This window comes from Mandrillus leucophaeus, unplaced genomic scaffold (genome assembly GCF_000951045.1).
Source record: "Mandrillus leucophaeus isolate KB7577 unplaced genomic scaffold, Mleu.le_1.0 Scaffold49, whole genome shotgun sequence".
Lineage (NCBI taxonomy): Eukaryota > Metazoa > Chordata > Mammalia > Primates > Cercopithecidae > Mandrillus > Mandrillus leucophaeus.
In genome coordinates, this window is record NW_012105253.1 from 1,115,470 (window position 1) to 1,120,923 (window position 5,454).

Below are 5,454 nucleotides of genomic sequence, written 5' to 3' on the forward strand. Positions count from 1 at the left end.
GAATGGCATGAACCCGGGAGGCGGAGCTTGCAGTGAGCCGATATCGCGCCACTGCACTCCAGCCTGGGCAACGGAGCAAGACTTCGTCTCAAAAAAAAAAAAAAAAAGATGTTGACTAAGTGTAATCAGAAAAAAATCTTTAACTCCAAGTTTAGACTAGCCAGTTTGTTTAATTGGATTTCTCTGGTCAAAACCTAACTATTGGTGCTTTCTAACATGTGGGGATCACTGTGCATAGACCATTTTGCTCTCGATTTCAGCATAACATAGTAAAAAGACTGGGTTTTAGATTCAAAAATCACAGGTTTGTGATATAGTGTACTTACTGGTTATGTGACCTTACGTCAGTTACCTTCTCCTTCTCTATAAAATCATAATACTTCTCTGGATTAATGAAATAAGATATCTGTGAAAAGGACTCTGTAAATTATAAAATGTTAAAAACTTTTATATATAGCACATTGTGTGACTAGTAAGTACTGCTGTGTCTTACTAGCACAATTTTCTGTGGCAGCGTTGACACATATCTCCTAAAAATACAAAGTTCTCCACATTTACAAGCAGCATGATAGGTTCAGGAAGAGGAGGTAGATGACAGGTAACATCTTATTATTTATGTAATTATGGGCTCCAAAAGTTTATTTTTTTAAGCACCATGTATGTGTGTGTTTCAAGATAAACATAAGGCATCATATATTTAAACATATATAACCATAATGTTTGTATTTATAAATCATCTTCCAAGAAAGAATAAATCAAAATTTGAAATTCTGCCTGCTTCACCCCGTCTCTCTTTACTCACACATTTCTCCCAAAGATCCTGTGTGCCTAATTTTAGAGATTTAAAGCAGGGAACAAACTTCAGGAGCAATAAATAGGGGGAAACATCTGTTATCCTGCCAACCCTGTCTTCGTGGCTTTCCTTAAGTACTCAAGAAAAGTTCAGAAGAAAGCATTTCTTAGAAGAAAAAAAAAGAGAGAGAGAGAATCAGCAGAACAAACAGTATTACATTCAAGGAGACAGATAAAACAGAAAGACTGTCCGGCCCTGGATATTAAGATAACTGGGAAAACAGTAAAACATTTATGCTGAACTTAAAACAGTGAAATGTTTTTTAAAAGCCATAAAAGCAGCAAAATGGAGAGAAGTGTTGTAAAACTAGCCAGATGCAATTTTGTAACAATTGGAGATGTGGCAATATTACAGGTTCACATTAAAGTAGAAACTAGAGTTAAACCAACGTAGAGTCTAAGATCTTTTTCATTCTACTTAAGGAAATATGTGTTTTCTGAAAGGATGGATTCATTTATGGAGAACTTTCTGTGTCCCTGTCGCAGAAGACTGAGCTCCACCTAGCCTTGTCTCAGTAAGACAATCTAAATGGTGCTCAGTGCAGAATCATTTTCCCGATAGAGCCACAAACAATTGGCCCGTTGAGTTTAGAATAAAAACTATTCTAAACAGAAATGGAAAGTCTAAGGATACAGATTAATCTAAAAAGAGCTCCAGTCTGAGAATATCTGTGAGAAATAGCCAGTGGGTTAAGCACCAAACAAGTTAATATTTAATAAGAGGGTTAGAGATAAAAGAGGTCCATGTTCACATCATCAGGAATGACTTCCCAAGCAGGAAAGCAATAAATGCAGATAAGGCCAGCTTTTCTGGAGCGCTGAATACATTGTGCTTTGTAGGCTATATCTTATTTGACACCCCCCATATGATAAGTATCCCCATTTTGCAGATAAGGAGACCAATGACCAAGATCACCCAGCTATAAATGTATAGACTGAAGTTTTAAATTCAAACTGCTGACTCTAGAGCATGTACCTTCTTTTATTTCTATTCTCCATCCCTGGTAGGTGACAAACCCTGCACCTTTCATCACACTCTTAATGTAGGATTTTCACAAGCAGAGAGAAAGGGTTGAAGCAAATGGCATGAACAAAGACCCACAAGCAACCATAAAAACTCTGCTTAGTGATAGCTGTAGTGCATGGCCTCGCAACCTCAGCGTCATAACCTGAATAAACCAACACTGAGCCCTCAAAGTCCCACTGTCTTTTCATGACCTCGTGATGTAGCTCTAATCTCTCTGAGTATTATTATACCCGTAACTATCATTTGTCAAGTGCTTCACCATTTGCTAGACACTCTGCTTCACTTTTTTCTTTTTTTTTTTTTTTTTGAGACAGTGTCTTGCTCTGTTGCCGAGGCTGGAGTGCAGTGGCACAATCTTGGCTCACTGCAACAACTACCTCCCAGGTTCAAGAGATTTTCCTGTCTCAGCCTCCCAAGTAGCTGGGACTACAGGTGTGCGCTATCACACCCAGCTAGTTTTCTGGTGTTTGTTTGTTTGTTTGTTTGAGACAGAGTCTCGCTCTGTCTCCCAGGCTGGAGTGCAGTGGTGCAATCTCGGCTCACTGCAAGCTCTGCCTTCCGGGTTCACGCTATTCTCCTGCCTTGGCCTCCGGAGTAGCTGGGACTACAGGCGCCCACCACCACGCCCGGCTAATTTTTTTGTGTGTTTTTAGTAGAGATGGGGTTTTGCCATGTTGGCCAGGCTGGTCTCTAACTCCTGACCTCAAGTGATCCACCTGCCTCGGCCTCCCAAAGCACTGGGATTACAAGCGTGGGCCACCAGCCTGCTTCATTCTTACTGTAAATTACATCACTTAATCCCTACAACAGCCCTAAGAGGTAAGTATTATTTTCCCTCATTTTATACACAGACAAGTTTAGAGCTGTGGTTCTCAACTCTGGTTATGCATTAGACTCAAGATTCCTGTCACTGGTCCCCTTCCAGACCAATCAGAATAGGGGTGGATAGAGAAAAGCTCCTTAGGTGGCTCTACTGTGCAGCCAAGGTTAAGAAATATGGTTTAACACAGTATTTCTCAAACTTAAGTATTCATCAGTATCATCTTGAGGGTTTGTTCAACGTAAATGGCCAAGCCCCACTTCCAGTTTCTTATTCAATAGGTCTCCAACAGGGCCCAAGAATTTGTAGTTGTAATAGGTTCCCAGGTGTGGCTGATGATGCTGGTCTGGCGATCACACTTTGAGAACTATGGTTTAAAGTAACTTGGCCAAAGTCCCCCAGCTGGTAGATTCCTGTGGCCCCCTAGCTCCCTAGTGGAATTCCATAGCCATCCTGGAGCCTTTGCCTAACCCTAAAGGAGCACATCTTTAGAACCTGACAGCAAAACAAGCAACAAAAAACAAAACAAGATGTAACACATAAGGAGAAAGTTTTAGTTAACATGCCCAAGTAAAGACGTCATTTGGACCGTGGGGCAGGGCACCCACCAGGGCTTCCAGCTGTGTGTGAAGGGTGCCTGTCAGGGACATGACAAGCAGGCTGAGATCTGATTCAGCAACATCACAGCCAAAACTGCTGCTGATGCTATTAAAACCAGCCTTGGACCAAAAGGAATGGGAAAAAAAATTCAAGGTGGAAAAGGCAATGTGACCACTACAAATGATGGTGCCACCATTCTGAAACAAATACAAGTGTCACATCCAGCAGCAGAATGCTGGGGGAGCTAAGATACAGAAGCAGGAGATGGTACCACATCAGTAGGCACTATTGCTGGCTCTGTCATGGGTTCCTGGGCCGAGCTTCTTCAGAAAGGGATTCATCCAACCATCACTTCCAAGTCATCCCAGAAGTCTTTGGAAAAGGGTATTGAGATCTTAAGTAACGTATCTCAACCTGTGGAACTGAATGACAGAGAAACTTTGTTAAATAGTGCCACGAGTTCTTTGAACTCACAGGATGTCTTTCAGTATTCAAGATCTGCTTTCTCCGACGAGTGTAAATGCAGTGATGAAAGTGATCCAGCCACAGGTACTACTGTAAATCTTAGAGATATTAACATACAGTCATGTGCCATGTAACAGTATTTCAGTCAACAGCAGACTGCATATATGACAGTGGTTATAATGCCATGTATTTGCTATACCTTTTCAATGTTTAGATATGTAGTATTCAATACAGTAACATGCTGTACATGTTTATAGCCTACCAAGCAATAGGCTATACTATGTAACCTATGTGTGTAGTAGGCTATACCACCTAGGTTTGTGTAAGTATACTCTATGATGTTTGCACAACAAAATGACCTAACAATGCCATTCTCAGATTATACCCCATTGTTAAGCAATACATGACTGCAGTTAAGAAACTTGGTGGAAAAATTGATGACTGTGAGTTGGTGGAAGGTCTTATTCTCACCCAGAAAGGGGTAAATTCTGGCATAACCCAATTTGAAAAGGCTAAGATTGGGCACATTCAGTTTTGCTTATCTGCTCCCAACAGATACGGAAATCAAGTAGCAGTTTCTGACAATGTTCAGATGGACTAAATGCTATGAGAGAGACAGCGTATATTTTAAGTTTAGTATAGCAAACTTTTACAAATGGGTTATAATGTCCTTCTCATACAGAACACTTTAGAGATGCTTCTAGTGATCTTCCATGCCATTTCCTGAACAAAATTATTATGTTGGTTAAGAATATTGAAAAAGAAGATGTTGAATTCATTTATAAGACAATTGGAACCAAGCCAGTTGCTCATACTGACCAAGTCACGCTGACATGCTGAGTTTTGCTGAGTTAGCTGAGGTCAGTTTAAATGGTTCTGGAAAACTGCTCAAGATTACAGGCTGTATAAGTGCTGGAAAAACAGTTAAAATTGTCATAGGACTGAAGAATTGAGCCCTCCATTCATGATGTGCTATGTGTTATTTGCTGTTTGGTGAAGAGAGCTCTTACTGCAGGAAGTGGTGCTCCAATAGAATTGGCCCTATGGTTAACTGAATGTTTGTGAACATTGAGTGGTATGGAATTTTCCTGTGTTCATATTTTGCAGATGCTATGGCAGTCATTCCAACTACACTAGCTGAAAATGCTGGCATTGAATCTCATTTCTACAGTAACAGAACTAAGAAATCAACATGCCTAAAAAGAAAAAAATTGCAGGCATTAATATCAAAAGGGCGGTATTTCCATTTTGGAGGAACTGGTTGATTGCCCAACTTTTGTGATTTCATTTATTGCTCTGACCCTAGCAAATGAAACTGTCCAGAGAATTCTGAAAATTGATGCTGCGGTAAACGCTCAGTAATCTGGATAATACTGACTGGCTTACACTCTTACAGCTACTAGCAGTGTGGCTGAAGTGGAAGATCACCTTAGTGCTCTTTATTATTTGGAAGATTATTTCCTCTGTGAATTCCTGGGCTTGGTCTCCCAATTGGCATTTGCTTGAAATTGTATTGATACAATTTAGTGAACACATTAAACATTTGGTTTCCCAAAAAGGTAATTATTCACATTTAATTTATGTAATTTATTTTATAATTTTTATCAAAATTTTAATGGACATTTTTGGAGTGCAGTTGGAAAAACAATCCACTTGGAAAAATAAATAGGAGAGAACACAAGAGAAATTC

General features: G+C 39.9%; 1 pseudogene; it reads left to right on the forward strand.

The window, feature by feature from the left end:
- Positions 1–3,334: 3,334 nt before the first annotated feature.
- LOC105550545 lies at positions 3,335–5,126 on the forward strand (annotated as a pseudogene).
- Positions 5,127–5,454: the final 328 nt, after the last annotated feature.